Source organism: Ammodytes marinus (assembly GCF_949987685.1).
Source record: "Ammodytes marinus genome assembly, chromosome: 13".
Classification (NCBI taxonomy): domain Eukaryota; kingdom Metazoa; phylum Chordata; class Actinopteri; order Uranoscopiformes; family Ammodytidae; genus Ammodytes; species Ammodytes marinus.
In genome coordinates, this window is record NC_137217.1 from 15,423,048 (window position 1) to 15,443,189 (window position 20,142).

The window sequence follows — 20,142 nt, forward strand, 5'->3', positions numbered from 1 at the left end:
CTCCTCTTTTTTCTCTCTCTACAGTACTACTCCCTCTGTGTGCAGCCACTCTCCACATTTAGTTCTCGATTTCAGCCTTGCAACACGCTGTCATTATCTTTTCCTTTACCGTGATGCTGAAGAATTTATAGTCTTTATGTGTGGCAAAGTAAACTTCATGTGTAATATGAGGAAGGCTGTGGGTAGTGATTATGGAAAGAAGCCTGGCCCAGAGTAAAGTCCCTGAAATGGTAAGAGATACTAGCCTGGAAATCCAGACCCTGATATCTTGAACGATAGAGGGTCTGGCCACGATCAATAGTAATTTCCAACTCAAGGGGCGGCTCCCACTCGTGCATTTCAAATGCCACTGCACGCAGTTGGATAGCACTACAACCAATCAGAGCGATGCACAAGGTGACGTAAGCCCCGTTCGTTTAGCGAACAGCTGTTAAACTGTTAAATTAAACGTTTGCCGTAGTCGGTCGGCAAAACAGAACTTTCCACTTACTTGCTAATGAAATATTTGAGTGCCGTCTTCCAAATCGTAAAGGGTCGAGGCCAAAGCAGTCTCAAACTCACACAACATATCCGCAGCCATCTTTGATGTTTACTATCACGGCTTCGAAGTCGCATGCACGTCACTGTCGTCATCCGGTTACGTCCGCCCCAGAGTACCATACAAAGGGCTCTGGCGCGCCCATATTAGATAGAACCAATTGAAACGTGAGCCCAGATTTCTGGTCATTTTAAAAAAGCTTCAACGGAGAGTTTCCAGACCAACAGGCGCAGCAAATTTAATTTGCCACCGCCTAGTGGCAGGTCTGGGAATGCCAGGCTAAAGAGATACCATTTATAGAGCTGATATCATATGCAAATTGCAAAGGTATTGTAAACACAGCTCTGTATACCTATGCAACTTTAATGTTTTCAGATTAATTTAGCATAGGGTCTGATTGCTGCCTCAAAAGGGTGAAATTGTCTTCTGACATGAATCAAATACATTAGGGATGGCAGCAGAGCAAAAACTGAGGCCTAGTAGGGAGTTACTGTAACAGAAGTTAAACAGATGCCAAGTGTCTGTCAAAAGAAACCTCATGTGCCTTTGGACAGCTCGACAACGCACATCAAAACCCATGCACGAGTGGTATGCAAATGAAACACCAGAGTGACAAAGCATGGGGGGGCTAAATATAGCAAAAGAGGAACTGCCATTTTCAAAAGCTGTCCTCCCTGCGCCCACAAGTTCCACCGATGCGTGGATGCCGAGATCACAGTGCAAATTCTACTCTCCCACGCAGCTTAGCCTACTGTACCCGCCGTTCACAGTCGGCTGCTTTATATTTGCAGCTCAGTCATGGTGCAACTGTAAAAGACTGAGGCCAACCTGTGATGAGCTTAACACATTTAGTTAATGCGATAGGAGAAGGACAATATCTACCTTATTACCTTTGGCTTAGTAACTGCATGCTATGGCTATGGCCTATGTTTTCAATCTTTCTAAGTAGCCTAGGTAATGTTATCTTTTTTTGTTGTCTATCGTTTTGCAGTTCTTTTTGTTCTCAATTAAGTTATCTATTTTTTTCTTCTATGAAGTCACCCGTGTGGATTCCTCCCCAGTGATGGGAAAGGCTTTGCTGTAGTTCCTCTTTCTGCAGCTGCTCTAGTGCATCCTGTGTGTGAAGCTGCTGCAGGTACAAGCAGCGCTGCAGAGGCACTGTGCATGACCCGGCGGCGCCATGCCCTTATCGGCACATCTCACTAACCTAACCTGTGGCTATGTTCCTATGAGCCGTTAAGTTGGAGCTGCCTGCCGGTGCTTTCAGCGCTGCCTGCACAAACACAGACACGGCGGGGGCTGAGAGTCAACAGGTGGAAGCTCAGCCTGAGTGTGTTCAAACACGAGGACCAGGCCGCAGAATGTATCAACAAGGCCTCCGTCTCCCCCGCCTTCCTCTCCGCCGCCCGGCCTAGCACACAGGGCTGGGCACCCCCTCCGATCGGGGAGTTTACTCAAAAGCCACGCCAGTCCAAACGTAATTGCTACCCACTGTGACAAACAAGTCCATTCAGCCTAAGTGTTAGTCTGCAGTTTACTCTCCTTCCTTGCTGCTCCGTGACCCTGCTGCACATTCTGCCCGGTGCCACGCTGCATTAGTGGCCTGTCAACAGAGACTCTCCCGACGCATCAGCACTTTATCGGCTTCCCTTCAAAGCCAATGCACATATACAAACGGCATGTAAGCCATCTGTTTATGGGTTTGTGTGTGTGTGTGTGTGTGTGTAATAACAAGATAGAGAAGATAGAAACGGTGTGTGCAAATGCGCAGGAGGGAGAAAGAATGGTATGGAATATGGTCATGACGTGTTCTCAGTATGTAGGAGCGTCCTACAGAAGGAACTGTACTTCTGCCAACTGAGACAATCTTATAAAAGGCTATCAAATGTGTATGCAGCCTCTATATCTTGGTACCGCAGCTCCGAGTGAAACAGCACATCGATCACAAACGACAATCAAGTGCTGCTAAAATGGTCCCTTAGTAAATCTTTGTGTGCGTGTGCGTGTGCGTGTGTGTGTGTGTGTGTGTGTGTGTGTGTGTCTGTGTTTTAGTGTGCATGCACAGAGTTGTGAAGTGTTGAATAATACAGGAAAACGTGTCCACCATAAATTTACACTGATGTTTGCTTACTACATGCATGTTTGTGTGTGTGTGTTCCTCTTGCAGTTTTTTACGATTGCTAAACCACAGTGGGCACAACTGGAACGACAAGTGCAAAACTCTAACAACAGTATGCAGAGCAGCGGTTCATTCGGACCAAACTGTAGCTAATTTTTCATTGCTTAAACACAATTTTCAAAACTCTACACACCTATCTCATGGCTTAACCACAGCCTGCACAACACTGTGGATTTCCAGCACTTTTTTCAAATGCTAACACACTGCTGCCACAACTGTAAACCACACATTCAAAACAGAATGAATGCCTTTCAAGCACTGCGGATTGCAATTTCAACTTAAACACTAAGATGTCTTGTTTTAGACTTGTTAGTGAACATATATACAGTATAGAGGGAAAGCTCAAAAAAAAAATATTTTTTGGAAATGGACCAAGGAAGACAGGTTGTTGGAGGTAGAAGAGTGGCAGTGAGAGTGTGGATGTGTGGAGGAAGACATAGAGCTGCAATGTCTGATGAAATACAGTTAGGGCAACACTGACCTGTTGTGAATCATGGTCTCGCATTGAGAGAGGCAGGATTGAGAGTGCAACCCAATTGTGAGGAAACGGAAGGTTCTCCGTGAGAATGGTGACTGATTCCCTCACTGCAATCTGGTGTGTGGCACTGATTGGCTGATTGGACCCAGGTGTGAGGAGATGATATATGCCCTGAGATCCCAGTGCTCTGTGCTGCTCATTATCTCACCTTCAGAGGTAGTGAGAGGTTGTTTCAAAGTGCTCTCTGTGTTAAGTTTTTCTAGTCTTCTGTTTTACTTGTGTGTTTCCGTTCAGCTGCTTGGCAGCGGTGGTTTAGTTTGTGCTTTAGTTTTTCTATATTAAAAGGTAGCCTGTGTGGCCCTTTCTAGCCTTGTGCCTTTTGTTTTCTCCCCCTCCCCTTCTTCGCGTTAGCGATTTAGTGGTTATCCCTCCGGGGATAACTTTAAGACACCCTTTGGTCCGCACCTGTGTCCCAAACCCTCCCCCCAGTCCTCACAGAATGAGCAGCCCAATGCAGGGCACAGCGGACCCCACTAGTGCTGACAGTTTTGAGGTCCATAGGCAGGCAATTTCTGCTCAAGGAGCCATGTTGGGCTCACACGACCTAACCCTACGTGCCATTGTAGAGCAACAGGCCTCGCAGGACTGCATGCTTCGGGAGATACTGGCCCGTTTACAGCCACCTGGGCCAACCCCTACCCAAGCACAAGCACCTCCAGTTCCACCCCATGACCCTTTTGTAGGCCAGGAGACCAAGCTGGCAACCCCAGCCCGCTATGACGGGCATCCAGGGAGGTGTAAGGGATTTATAACCCAATGCTGTTTAGTTTTTGAGTTACGACCCTCTATGTTTAGCACCGACCGAGCCCGGGTCGCATATATAATATCCCTTCTTTCGGAAAAGGCCCTTTCATGGGCTACAGCCTTGTGGGATAGGCAGACTCCAGTCTGCGCTGACGCGCCCCTCTTCATGGCGGAGATGAGGCGTGTGTTCGACCACGATGTTAGTGGCCACGAAGCAGCCAAACGCCTCCTTAGGTTACGTCAGGGCTCTGCAAGCGTTGCAGAATTTTCAATTAAATTCCGGACCTTAGCTACGCAGTCAGGTTGGAACAGGGAGGCTCTAGTGACCACTTTTAGTCATGCCTTGTCTGAGAGAGTTCAGGATGAGCTCGCTTCCCGTGAGGTTCCAGATTCACTTGAGGATTTAATCTCATTGGCTATTAGAATTGACAACAGAATTCGTGAGCGCAATAGAGAGAGAAAACAAGCGTACACCCACCAGATGTCTGAGGAGTTTAGCATCCCTTGTGAAAGACCTACCCTGCCTGAAGGGTCCCTTAACAATGATGATCAGGAACCCATGCAAATAGGACACGCACGGCTTACTCCCGTGGAAAGACGGAGGCGTATGAGCAGTGGCGTGTGTCTATACTGTGGGAGTGTGGGTCACTTCATTCGCCAGTGCCCCTCAACGCAGAAACACAATAAGCAGGGAATCAGGGTAGGCGTGTCAGACCTTGGGGAGGTCTTGCAGAGTCGTAATAATTCCCCTCCCGTGGTCAGTAGTTGCACCCCTTTGCCCTTTGAGTTATTATGGGATGGACACTGGCGCACCTTCTCTGCATTTGTTGATTCAGGAGCAGCAGGTAGTTTTATGGACTCAACCCTGGCCCGAAAGCTCAATTTACCCATTTATGATCTTCCTTGTCCACTCGCAATTAATGCAGTGGATGGGCAACCATTGGGTAGGGGTAGGGTTGAGAGGGTCACCTGCCCGATTTTCATTCGCATTGGCAATCACACGGAAGAGATTAAGTTTTTTCTTATTGATACACCTCAGTTACCCCTCATTCTGGGAAACCCATGGCTCAAGGAACACAACCCTCACATCAATTGGAGGACTGGGAGGGTGATGAGCTGGGGTCCAAACTGTGCATCTCACATGATGGAATCAGACTCGGTTCAACTCCAACCTGTTGGATGTGAGCCCCCTCCTGCCACAAGTGCCTCTGTCTCAAAATCTCACAGTTCAGTAGGCCTTCCCTGTGCTTCCCCCAGCGACCGCCTGACTCTCGGGGTTATTGAGACCTTGACTCCCTCTGATTCTTCGCCCTCTGTGTCTCTTCTTGCAAATGGGGTTCCTGCAGAGTGCGCTGAACTTAGTGAAGTCATTAGTAAACATAAGGGCCGTCCACGTTCAAAAAATCAGAGGCTAAATGCCTTATCTCTACGATTCCAGTGTTCAGATAGTGACAGTTCTCCAGAGCCCATTGTGCCCCTTACCCACATCTGTGCCCCACTGACTGGGGAGATTGACACAGTGGTTCAGGGGGCTCAACAGCAGGAGCCGGACCCAGGAGGGGGGCCCCAAGGCTGTCGGTATGTTCCGGCACGAGTGCGATCACAAGTGCTTGAGTGGGGCCACTCCACACACCTCACAAATCACCCCGGTGTTCGTCGCACTATTGGTTTTCTCAAACGGAGATTCTGGTGGCCCCGGATGGGTAGAGATGTGAGCGAGTTTGTGGCAGCTTGCAAAATTTGCACCCGAAACAAGACGTCACAACAACATTGCCGCCCAGCCCCAAACTATCGGGTGGGTCAGAGGGTGTGGCTCTCCACAAGGGATCTCCCACTGCGGGTAGAGTCTCGCCAATTGCCGCCACGTTTCGTTGGTCCCTTCAGGATCATTCGAAGGATAAACCCCGTCAATGTTCGCCTCTTGCTTCCTCGGTCCATGAGGATTCACCCCGTGTTTCATGTTTCCCGCCTCCAGCCAGTCTGTTCCGATCCACTAGCCCCTCCAGGGAGGCCTCCACCCGGGGTGGGTGGGGGGTCCTGTTGGAACGTCAGGTGCCGTTCCTTAGAGGGGTGGTCCTGTGAGGAAACGGAAGGTTCTCCGTGAGAATGGTGACTGATTCCCTCACTGCAATCTGGTGTGTGGCACTGATTGGCTGATTGGACCCAGGTGTGAGGAGATGATATATGCCCTGAGATCCCAGTGCTCTGTGCTGCTCATTATCTCACCTTCAGAGGTAGTGAGAGGTTGTTTCAAAGTGCTCTCTGTGTTAAGTTTTTCTAGTCTTCTGTTTTACTTGTGTGTTTCCGTTCAGCTGCTTGGCAGCGGTGGTTTAGTTTGTGCTTTAGTTTTTCTATATTAAAAGGTAGCCTGTGTGGCCCTTTCTAGCCTTGTGCCTTTTGTTTTCTCCCCCTCCCCTTCTTCGCGTTAGCGATTTAGTGGTTATCCCTCCGGGGATAACTTTAAGACACCCTTTGGTCCGCACCTGTGTCCCAAACCCTCCCCCCAGTCCTCACACCAATCTGCAAAAATCTAAAGTTGCATCTGTAATACGAATTTTCCAGCAAACAAACAGCTTAGAGTTGCATCCTTACAGTAAATGACAACATTACAGGAATTGATTTCTGTAATACAATTATAGAATATTTACACGGATAAATACTACATTTGGAAATGTTTTCAATAAAATATACAAAATGTGTATCTATTGAAGCAAACTTCTGATTTTCATTTCTTTTTGTTTTCCTAAAAAAACTGGTATGTTATAAAATAAACTATTTCATGTGAAATAATTTCACCCTTTCATCAAAGAAAATATTACGTAATTTGTGTGAAATAATTTGAATTATTCAAACTGTAAAGATTAAAAGTTTGTAATTTGTGTATTGGGGTTTGATGCTAGTGTTTGTACTCTGAGCAGGTTCTGAGTGACAGTGTGTTATCTCAATGAGGCTGGTTCATAGTGTTTGCTGCGCTGAACCTGTTTTGCAGGTGAAGTGAACTGTTCAGCTCCAGTGACTGTTGGTAGTGCAGACTGTAGTTAGAGTTTTGCACATTGAGCTACAGTTGTGCCCACTGTGGTTTAGCGATAAAAAAAAAAACTGTAAATACTGTAATTGTAGACAACAATACTAAAGATTTAATTGTTTCTAGAATTTAGTTGCTAGATTTTTCTATCTGAACCCAATTTCCCCAACACCCTAAACCAAATGAAGGGGTTTTCCTGCACAGATAAATACAAGACGGACAATTTCTTTAGCCACCTCCAGCTCTCGACAGAACTCTAAAGGGTGTCATTATGGATAACACTATCTAACATGTTTTGAGCTTGGTGGATTCTTGGCTGCAATCGTGGCATTGTATTGAAATTGACTGATTTAGGTATGTGCTGCACGGGCAGGCATCTTGCCGGAAGAGGAATCGAAATTTGGAATGGCTGGGTTTCGTGTCTCTCCTTTGTGTCTCACATCAATGATATCATGTCTGAGTGGGTCAAAACACCTTGTTGCCCTGATTTTGATTTAAAATGTCTGTGTGTACTATATAGGCTACCGTATTTTGTGGCAAAGTCCAGGGGCTAAGTCAATCTGGGAGCCAAATTTAAATTCCGGCGTTTTCTCATGCTTTCAAAGTCTATGTCTATGAATCAGAAGCCATATTAGTTATACATGTAACAGCTTGTTACTGTAGCTTAGTTTTGAAATTCCATAGCATTACAACTCAGCTGTGAGACAGGATGGTATCACCTCTGCCTCTGCTAATGTTCCCACTTTTTCCTCTGAATATCCCCTTAGACGGTCGGCTCAATTGCAAACCATCTTATTTTCTCATGTGTCTCCACTGGTGTCTAGTCCTGCTGTTAGTTTGTGATTAATTGGTCCAGATTGGAAGATATTTGTCTCTTTCGCAAAACAATGGAGGTGGAGAAAAACAGCGTCATGGTTTCCTGGACAATCCATAGAAATACTTTCAAGACAATAAACTGTCCCTGTGAATAGTGCTGACAGTGTGTTCTATGAATTAAAATCAAAATAATGAATCCACTTTAATGCAATCCATTGTAATGAGATTAGAAATCGCAGAGACATATCTCAAAACCTGGTCAAGCGTTTTGCATTAATAGATACAAACTTGGGTAAAGGGACACTTTGGCTTCAAAGTTAAATTGTAAAGTATATTACATAAGCTAGTCGTCGTCATAAATACCAATGCTTTAAGGAAACATTCAAATCTAGGATGCTATGTTTAAATGGTTGAACCAATAAATCAAAGAAGAACTCTAGATCTCTTGCCAATTAGATAATTGTTTATTTGTAAATCTTAGGGATTTTCACTCAAATTTACATACATTTCAGTTTGGTGGGGGCAATGCTCTTCATCACAACATGATGTTGCAATGATGGATCCTCTCAGGGTTTGATGAGACTGCTTTCACTGTGCTTATCTTATCTTTACAGTGACAGTCGTCAACAACATAGTGCTAAAGAAACAGAGCCTTTACTATACTGTAAACACAAGGTCAAAAGGGATTAAGATGTCAAGATTAATGTCAATACCTGCATGCTGCAAAGCGCCATAGACAAGTTAACAGATTTCTTCAACAAAACTCTTACAAGGAAATTGAGTCATATGCTTCAACAATAAAAGCATTTTTCAGATTAAAAATGACAGGACACCTTGGCATTTCTGTTAATCAAACAGGGCCCACTGTACTGTACTGCAGACCAACTGGCCCATTTTGTGTGAGCACACAGACAAATAATGTGTCACTGCTTGTACTCATACTGTAGGTGCCAGGCGTTGCAGTCTAGTCTGGCCACTAGTGAAGGCCACACACACAGCCACACGGTACAGTAACATAAGACACACAACTCACTGCCTCCGAGCGATATCAAATCATAGCGTGAATATACAGTACATCTCACATGCATTATGGATGGATATTTTTCTCTCCCCTGACCACCCAGACCGTTCAAATTGCTCTGGAGGGTAAACGAGCCTCGATAGGTCATGTGACCCGTGTTAGGGGAATTAGCGGTGCATTCCTCCGACTGTCATCACCTCATGAAGATCTGGTTAGGGAGAAACCCGACTCTAAAAGCCCGCCCGCCCGCCCGCCACCCCGGCCCGCCGCCATCCTCCTCTACCCACCAGCCCACTCATCTTCAGATCCTGCCTGTGAGCCCCAGTCATTTGAATACAAAGCAGAGACGATACTAAAGAAGTCCTTAAAACAAAGATGCCATGGCTTTCAAAGTATGCTGCAGAGACAGAGCAAGAGAAATAATATAAAGGAGAGAGAGAAAGGCAGCGAGATGAGCAGGCTTATGGGCCAGCAGAAGTGAGACGACACTGTATTGATGTGGGATAGGTGGCTGGCTACATTGATTTCCTGTTAGTTCTTTCCAGGTTACGTACGGCTGATTTGTCATCCAATATAGCAGGTTGAAGCACTGGCTCTGAACATGCCCTGAGCATCACTGGATCTGCTGTACAGATGAACACACATTGGTTCATTGTGTTACCACAGAAAGAGTTTCGCCCACTGGGAATGTTTACTGTAAGAGCTTTCTGTCATGCTAGGTTACCAGATAACACTGCAATCTATGTGTAACCTCAGATACAGCATTTGCTCATCGGAGGACTGCAGACTGGGCATCAAGCAGCAGCATGATGAAGCGAATTGGTCACTAAAGAGGAGATCCCATTCCCAATTTAAGTTTGAATATATGTCATTCCTAAACCGGGATGATGTGTGGTTAGCAAGCGCATCAACTGATTTGTGGTCAGTAGCTGAATATTCAGACAAGTTCAGTTACTCAGTTTCTCCTGGCAGAATAAAGGTTGATTATGGACAATCAAATCTTACACATTATTTTGAGAACAGCTGCATCTGCAAAGGGGGGGGGGGGGGGGGGGCAAGAACAGGACATTGATGGAATCTTGCTGCTTGTTGTAGAAATACCACAAGTGAAGCGACGAAGAAATTAAACAGTTAGCCTACCACATGTGCAGTTACTTTAGCAAAAGCTACAACAGATGGGCTAACAGAATAACTCCCTTGAAGAATAGAAATGTGCTTATATACCTCTTAAATAGCAGATGAGGAAGTCATAAGCCTAACCCCACAAAATTTAAACAAATGGCAAGATGTGCTCTCCAGTGAGCTGCTAAACCGAGAACAGAAATCAATTCTAAAGTGCAAGGAAATCTAATCTGGGGCCTGGTTAGGATAACTTTCATTCTGGAAGCAGTCTTACTACAAATTGAAGAAAACTGTGCATACCATTAAAGTTAACCCAGCATCTGAACAAATGCAACAAAGTGAAAGATGTATAGGAAAATGACAGAGCTCCACAGCTGAGGTTTGTACGTTAGCATGCTCCCAATCCAGGAAAAAAACAGATCAGTATCACATTATAAAGGTGAAACTTATGTGGTTAAACTGTGGAAGTTTTCACACCATCACTTAATAAGAGATCGTTCAAACGTGAAACAGTATCTCGTATGGGACATGGAGGGAAATAAAATCAATGCTTGAAAAGAATGTATGTACTTTTGCAAGATCTTACAAAACATTCGCACTATGTAACGTCTTTATATTGCACACATTTATATATGTGTATACGCAGTTACGCACACATATACAGCATATGGACATGCCCGGCCATATACGCACAAGCAAGCAAAATCACATTTGGCGGGTCTAACCAGACCTGTCTTGTCAGCCCACAGTTTTCACTGTACTCATTGTGGTCTGGCAAGACTCAGAAGTTGTTTAGTTGGAAAATACGTCATTTGACGTAGGCTGCACAAAGTTTGCCTTCACTCTGAGACATCAACAGAAACCTTCCTATGGGATTATGGTTTGAAAAATGCTCTACTCGCTACTGTTGAGTATCTACAACCCAAAGTATCAGATTGTATTACACATATATTGCAGTCAGGCAAAGCAGTTTTTTTAGCCAGACCCTAATGTCAGCATACTAATGTGCTCAATGTGAAAATGCTAACATAATGATGGTCTAAGAGGTAATATTTTCTATGTTCATCATTTGAGTTTATCCTGTTAGTATGCTCATATTTGCTAATTAGCTCTAGGCACAGCAGAGGCTGATGGTGGGAATGTTAGTTTGGCAGATATTTTGGCCAGTCGTAATTCAAAATAATGGACAATTTGGACGTTTAACTTGATATTGCAAAAATGTCAATCCCATGGTGACACTAGGGTCATGGGATTACCAAAATCATCAACTCCATAGTGAAAGTCTGTCCAATGATGTGAATCAACTTTAACAATGAGCAACAATCTCTAGAGCCAGCCTGCAAGCATTTCTAAAAAGACTGACAATATGATACAATAAATACATCAATATTTATGACCCCCTGATTAAAGGCCTTGACTCGTTTTAGAGGGATACATTTTTTGAAAGTCTTTATACAATCCTGTTTAATGTCACAAAGACTGGGAGACTAAGACTTGATTGACGAGAAGCTGAATACAACGAAAATAAATGTTCACCACGAAAAAGGATGCACTGAGGATAATCTGATAACTCCGTGGTTACAAAGAAAAGCAATAAACACTGCATTACACGGATTGATGGGATGAAACACTGATACAACCCGCAAAGCGAACTACAGCCTCTAAGTTGTACGGCTGAGCAACAAAGGGGGACAATTTTGGAAGAAAAATTCCAGGAAAAACATGGCCTCTTTCCACCATGAGCCTTTCCAAAGACATCCAGTCGCTGCCCAACCTATGACTTGTGTATCTGTAATGCCGATAACAACACGACCAATCGTGAAAGCCAAAACACACAACTATAACCAATGAAAGAACGACTGTTGCTGGCTAAGCATCAGGGACAGCTTGCTCTCACAAGACCGGAGGGTCCATCCATCTCCCAGGCTGACAAAGAAACATTATACTTTCACGACAACAACCCCCCCCCTCCCTTCCTCCCACTCTCGCTCCAAAAACCTCTCAGTAGGGTTTCTCCTGATCTCCCTCTTCTGTGTAATTTAGGCACTCCCACAGTAATGGACACCCTAGTGAGTGGGAACCCAGCCCCACTTCTCCACCTACTGTACTCTCTGAGAATCCTAATCAGTTTCCTCAGAAAGCAAGCCAAACTCTATAACAACTTGGACCCTCCGACACAAAGAAATAGAGAGAGAGGGTCCTGGGTCCCGGGGATGAGGACTCAAGGGAGCTGGACCTTCTATCTTCCTCAGATGGTCACGTGCTACCAGATGTTGTTACTACATGGGAGCAGGTGTCATAATGAAATATGGCCTTCACCATGGGGCTAGAGATACACCAGAAGCACCGTGCGCCCACCGGACCATAACCTCCTCCATCTACACTGGCCCGGCAACCTGTCCTCAGAGCCTGCACAAGTGCATTGCCATGTCTGCAGTGACAAAGATGGGTTCGCTCCCTAGTGCTGACAGTGCATGGCTGGGGGAAAAAGGAGAGGAGGTGGGGGACTACCTGGGTGCAAACACAAGGGCTGCTGCTGACTATCTGAGGTCGTTGAGGACGGGAAGATTGCATAATAGAACTCATTCTAACACATCTGACTCAAGAATAGCAAAGTCAAAACATTGTCTTGGTTTGGACTGTAAATCCTGGTTAATTTGAAGATTTATAATATCCAATTACTTAACCTTCACTTTTTTGTGCCTCAAGCCCAGCACATGGAGGGATACACTGCAGATTCCATCAAAGCAGGTGCAGTATATAAAATAGTGATGGATGAGCCCCACTGTGCAGGACTGTCATGTGTTAGTCCCCATGGTTTGTCCCTGTCCCCCTATATTTCACCCACAATGCATCTCTTCAGAAAGTGAAGAAAATCCAGGGCTTGTGCATTGAGCAGCAGATGGTAAGTATGTAGCCCCCGTGACGCAGCAGCACACGCTTGTTTTTTTCTCAATCATTTGTTTGTTTTCTCATGTTTCACTGGGGTATTCAGTTTCAGCAGCTCTGTGTGGAAGACCCTCTACAATAGCCAACTGCTTTCTCTACCTTCAATCTATAACTTTCCCAAAAGATCGTCTCATGCTGAGCCGCAATATCTGTCTAACCGGAGAGTTTGTCTTCAACTGGAAATCCCCTGTGACAAATATGACACAAGGTTACGTCAGTGCTTTGTGGACCTTGATCCTGCTTGACATGATTCACCTATGACTGTTTCTGTCATGCCTTTTGTTTGACAACAAGGCTGGTGGACGAACTCAGCGGCGGGACATTCATACAAGGATTACTATGCCTGAAATAGCAAATGTGGTTTTGAACCCAGAGTCAGAAAAGCTTAAACAAACACTCAGATCGGTATAGGTAACACAGAAGGAGTGGAACAAATTTCTAGTCCCAGCCACACTGGCATACGTGCACGTTTTTATATATATGGTTAGTTATCATAGCATTGTACTTGAGTACTATTTGAGTTTTCAAAATGTTCAACCAGATTAGCAACCACTGAAACAAAAACACATCTGTAAAATTGCTAATAATCTCTCATTGAAAAAGAATAATTTGAGTGTGCACAAACAGTGAAAGTGTGCTATGTGTAAGTAAATGTAATGCTGACATGATCTTCATAAGGAGGAATTATGCCACTGTAGCTAGTCTTTCAAAACACTGCTAATATATGATATTAAACAAAAAGGAATGGAAATTACTGCATGTCTAGAACATTAGACAATATATAAGCCTCACTTACTGACTACTGTGTTTTGCTTTCTCTCTTTTCTCTCTTCCAGTCCCTGTTGCTGTATTCAAAGACCCGGTCTCTATGAGAAAATGTATTATCAAATAGGAAAAAATTCCCACGTTTGCTGAATTTAATTGGCCATGTGCACAACTTCTCGCAGACTCGTTTCCCCAGTAGCATTTAGCAAGAGAACATTTGTGCTTTGAGAAGTTTAGGGAAACACTCTTTACAAACCCAAAAAAACATATCTTGCTGAATAACAGCAGGCTATGAAAGACCTTTCCAATGCACAAATGTGGTGTAGTGTAGAGAGATAGGTCTGGCAGTGCTAGACTAGACTATGACCGACACTCTGATTTTTATTGAAGCACAGTAGTACCCTATGTGTCCTGTCTAGACCAAGCTAGGAAAGCTGTTTGTAGGAATGCTCATGCAAATATTGACCTTCAATTAGGCGAAACAGACGCCCTCGCTTAGGGGCCGCAATATGGAGGCATCAGCAAAAACTTTGTAAACATAAGCAGTCACAGAATATATATAAACATGCACAGAGACATACCTACACAGAGTACACAAACAACTTGTGTAAATACACTTGTTGTTTACAGTGAGAACTGACATCGGATGGAAGACAACTGGCAAACACGAGGCCTTACAAAAAGGTACTTTAAACCTCCAACAGGATGTCAGCATGGCATCAATGGCATCACAAAAGCCACAGCAACATTGAGCACTTTTACCTGACACAACCCACACGGACCAAAATCTGTAAAGTTTTGTGTGGTTATTGGGGTGAAAAGCAAATGACCTTCCCAAGTGATGTCAGTCGACCACACTCCTGCATAATTAACAGCATCTAAAATGAGGTGTTCTTTATATGACCTTACCTGACAATGTCAGGGCACAGCTTGCCTACAGGGACAATGCAGTAAATAACAAATGCCCCCACCCCCCCCCACACACACACACTATCACTAAACATTTTTTTTAGGAGGAACGTTTAAATGTTTAAGAAACAGTCTAATGTTTCCTCTGATGAAAAAAAAAATTTAATATATATATATATATATATATATATATATATATATATATATATATATATATATATATATAGATTTCTTGAGAACTTAGACAGAACAAATTATGGCAGGTAGACTGGAACAGTTAAACAAATCAAAGTTCACTTTGCTTCACCATGGCCATATTACCATTATCAATCTTACATAGTCACATATAATTAGAATACCTCATCGGGGGTCACTCAATCACTTGCTTCCTTAAAAAATAAAGATGCCGCCAAGCATAAGTTTGGGCACTGGTTTTGTAGAAAACACTACCGCTTTTGTCCAAAAAGCGCTGTTTGAATCAACAAAAACTGAAAGTTCCTCGTAGCTACTTTAGATATATCATGTTTTCAGATGTTTTGTATATGAGATTATGGATAACACGGCAAAGAATGGCCCAAAGGATGAAAAAGGAGCATGCCTCCCTGTAAGACAACACAGCATGAAGGCACAGTAGGTAAGAGAGCTTGACTCAGAGCTGGATATGGTACGCTGCAGACCGACAGCACCATGAGACAGACACACCACATCTGGATTGTGCAGCTAGAGGGGGGGGGGGGGTTCCAGGTGTTAGCTCAACTGCTCAGAGCTTTAGCGACATGGCTGGGGCGACTAGCACTGGAGCATTGCCTGCTGCCTTGATTTGCTTGGAAGATCAGCGGCAGGGTTGGAAGGATTTTCCTCCAAAGCCCTCGGCTCGTACCCTCCTGCAGAGCAGTAATCCCCTTCCAATCCTTAACTGCAGTTACTTACACACAAAGAAGACAAGATATAGTAGAAAAGAGGAGAGGGGAGGTGAGAAGAAAGGCAACAAAAGAAGGAATGAGGAGAGGAGAGGACACATTTTGTTTACGCTCAAGAAGACACACTGACACAGATCCTGATGGAAGAGGCACAATGCTGGCCTATCTACGCGAGAAACACATGTGAAGCAGATATACACAGCTTACCTTTGCAGGTGTCAATCATTCCCCCCAGAATACTGAGCAAACAGACACCTGCTGCGGACTGTGATCTGTGAACAAGGAGAGCAGTGTGCGACCAGAGAGATATCTGGAAGAGGTGGAGAGATCTACTGGTGAAATATAATACTTCCGCCAGCATCACTGATCAATACACACACACAGGGGTGCACATCTATTGTTATCTTTTAAGGCCTCATAGGCTGCTTCCTACTTAAGAGCTATATGCCCAAACCGTCTCAAGAGCTTAGGTTTAATTCCTTTTGATCCAGTAAGTGATAAGCTACTACATGTGCTTTTATCACTTCTTTGGGGCAGTCACCAGGTGTTACACAATCCACACCAGCTGGCCGAGCCCTCTCCAGACATACCTGTGGTAAGCACCACTAGCAGCGGCGAGCCCACAATCACACTGCAACAATCACTATATTACACAACGCTGGCCACTGTGGAAAGTGGGAAAGTGAACACCTGCACAAAAAAGAAACATGTTGTAACAAGAAGAAAAACAAATAGATAAATCTATCTATAAAGCAAGAAACGTCTGTCTGTGTGTCTGTGGCTCGCATATCTCTCTGAGTTTTAGTCAGATCGGCATGAGCTTCCGGATATTGCTTGCGCACAGCACGAAGGTGTGCATCCTTCATCCTTCATTTTGAAGTTGTAGATGTTATCATATTTACAGTATATCATGCTGGCGAATAGTAGCTTACGTGCGCACGGAGCCGACTAAACCCCGCCTCCCTCTGACGAGCGGGACACACACAGCAGACCGACACAGCCTTACTTCCTCAACAACTCCTCACCTGCCCGCTTTAGTGGTAAAGACTGCACTTTACACTATTTTCACTGTAATAATACAACACGGTCTCGGATGCTTCCCCAAAATGTTTTCTATCCGTTTAAAATCTAAACTGAAAGCCCGAGCGCGACCGCGCGCGCACACAAGTCCCACACACCGAGCGCGACCGCGAGCGCACACAAGTCCACTCCCACACACTGAGCGCGCGCACACGAGTCCCCCCCCCCCACACACACACACACAGCTGCCTGCTACTGACACGTTAACGTTAATTGACAGCACAGTCTCGGATGCAGGCGCCCGCGCGCGCACACGAGTCCCCCCCCCCACACACACACAGCTGACTGCTACTGACACGTTAACGTTAATTGACAGTTATCCAAACTCTGTCTTAGCTTTCAAATACCTAACAGTAATGGTAATGGAGTTGACAATGTTGTCTTGGCGTGCAGCATTGACTCCTTTTATACACAGTGCAGCCATTTACTGATTTACAGATTGTATAGGTAACACCTGTACACCTCGATTCTTCTTTAGGCTTAATTACACTTAATTAATTAACACATTTTCTGTTTCATTTCACTTAACAAAACACATGGAATTAGTTTGTGGTTATCTTTACACAATACACTAAGGAATGTTGCCCTACTCTATAGCCAACTTCTACAAAGTAAGTTACTGATACAACTGATGTAAAACCAGAAAAACCTTGAGGACATTATACAACACCTGAACTCCTCCTCCTGTTGCCTTGACATTCTACCCACAGGTTTCTTTAAAACGGTTTTTAACTGCATGGCCTCAGATGTCCAAGAAATTGTCAAGATGTCCCTTCGGACAGGTGTATTCCCACAGGCCCTGAAAACAGCAGTCATCAAGCCACTCCTAAAAAAGAACAACCTAGAAACATCAGTCATGAACAATTATAGGCCCATATCTAACCTGCCATTTTTAAGCAAGATCATTGAAAAAGCTGTTTATCAGCAGCTAAATAACTACATGGCAATGAACAACTGCTTTGATGTCTTCCAGTCAGGTTTTCGTCAACACCACAGCACTGAGACCGCTCTGGTTAAAGTCCTCAATGACATCCATCTAAACACAGACAGTGGCAAAAGCTCTGTATTAGTTTTATTGGATCTCAGTGCTGCGTTCAACACAGTTGACCACAGCATATTACTAGATCGACTAGCAAACTGGGTTGGACTTTCTGGAACTGTACTAAACTGGTTTGAATCATACTTAAAGGACAGAGACTACTATGTATCAATAGGCAATTTCACATCCGAGAGAAAAAATATTACATGTTCCCCCAAGGTTCCATTCTTGGGCCTCTTCTGTTTAACATCTACATGCTCCCACTAGCTCAGATTATGAACAAGAACAAATTATGTTACCATAATTATGCAGACGACACACAAATTTACATAACCATATCACCAGGAGACTATAGTCCGATTCAAGCACTAAGTAAGTGCATTGAACAAATCAATGACTGGATGTGCCAAAACTTTCTTCAATTAAACAACAACAAAACTGAAGTCATTGTCTTTGGTACCAGGGATGAACAATTAAAAGTCAGCGCACAGCTTAAATCTGTTATGTTAGAAAGCACACAACGAGCTAGAAATCTTGGAGTAGTCATAGATTCAGACTTGAATTTAAAAAAACACATTAAATCAATTACTAAGTCAGCCTACTACCACCTTAAAAATATATCAAGAATTAAAGGGCTAATGTCTCAGCGGGACTTAGAAAAACTTGTCCATGCATTTATTTTTAGTAGACTTGACTACTGTAATAGTGTCTTTGCAGGCCTTCCTAAAAAATCAATCAGACAGCTTCAGCTAATTCAAAACGCTGCTGCTCGAGTCCTCACTAGGACCAAAAAAGTGGATCACATTACCCCAGTTCTTAGGTCTTTACACTGGCTTCCTGTCACTCAAATAATTGATTTTAAAATATTGATGTTGGTCTATAAAGCCCTAAATGGTTTAGGGCCTAAATACATCGCTGACCTGCTGATCCCTTACAAACCAGTCAGAGCTCTCAGATCATCTGGGACTGGGCTACTGACAGTCCCCAGAGTAAGGACTAGACAGGGAGAGGCAGCCTTCAGTTTGAATGCACCCAAGCTCTGGAATAAACTTCCAGGGGACTTGAGGTCCGCTTCAACACTCGGCTCTTTTAAATCAGGTCTGAAGACTTTACAGTTTCCATTTTAATCTGTAATTTTAAATTTTTATTATTTTTAAATGTTTTAATTATTTTATGTTTTATTTATATTCATGTTTCTCATTCGCTTTTTTTTTAATGTGTGCTCTATACTTGATGTATTTTGTTTTTACATCTGTAAAGCACCTTGAATGGCCTTGTGTCCGATAACCTTCAACAGTGTAAAAATTAGCCATCAATGATAGCAGCCAAATGTACTGTCTAATATCTTTCTTTGTTTACCTGCTTCCTACGGGCACTTCACTAGTACATATAATATAACATATACAAAAGGAGAAGAATGGACAATGTAAAACCCTGTAACAATAAGATATGGTGGCCTGGCGAAAAAAGTTTTGTTGTGACGTAGTGAACTTGCTGCCTATTTTGCAGGAGGGCTGCCATTGCAAACAGCAAACCCCTCGACATTCCACTCGGCTACCGACTGTGCCCAAGTAGCAAATGATTAACTGTGTGTTAATCAAGGGAGTGTTTCAATGAGTAACCCCTCTCCCTAAAAAACAAAAACCCTGTATGTATGTACCTCACCGTCCGATAAATATCATTACATATAACCTGGCTTGGAACACACACACACACACATCTGGAGAGGCAGCCAACACAACGGACTGGGCAAGAGATTGGGTCGAGGCCAGACACTGACAACTGCAAACCCCTTGACACACACACACACACACAGACAGACAGACAGAACCACTGATAACAGACAACGTGATAACACTAAACAACGTGATAACACTTAACAACCATAATAAAAAAAGATCATATAAAACAAATTTTCATTGCAACTAGGAGCATGCAATATAATTATTAGGGTGGTGGGGCATCTGTGAAGTTGCCTGGCACTTCTGGCCTCCATTTTGCATTGTGTAGTGCAAGTGTGTATCCAAGGTCCTGTTCCTGGTTCACTCTCGTCTCCCAGCACTACAGTAGGTCTATTCTTCTCGGGTGCTTCAGAGAACAGGATTAATGACCAGCAGCAGGGACATGAAAAGGTTGTGTCCACCAGTCACCATGATTTTACAGCCTGTGTGTGTGTGTGTGTGTCCATTGTATGTGTATGTCTGTGTGTGTGTGTTTATTTCTCTTGTCAGAGACTGATAACAATGCCGTCCTTATTACAGAGAAAACGAAACCTCAAAACATGCTCGTACATGCCACCTTACACTTTGTTTTATCCTTCAAGCCGACAGTCATGCGTGAGCAGCACTACTGCGCCTGTTCGCTTGTCTCTGAAGAATCACGCTAATCGCACCGTCCATGTAACACCAAACTCATTCCAGACTGAACGGTCACTCTTTTACTCTGCTGCCCCATGATCCCTTCGCTCCAGCGTGGCCGTGTCCTATCAAACCCTGTT

General features: G+C 44.0%; 1 protein-coding gene across 5 annotated transcripts in view; it reads right to left on the reverse strand.

The window, feature by feature from the left end:
* Nucleotides 1–20,142, reverse strand: part of hivep3b (HIVEP zinc finger 3b) — a 46,046-nt gene that overhangs the window by 23,841 nt on the left and 2,063 nt on the right. The gene's annotated exons all lie outside the window — the stretch shown is intronic.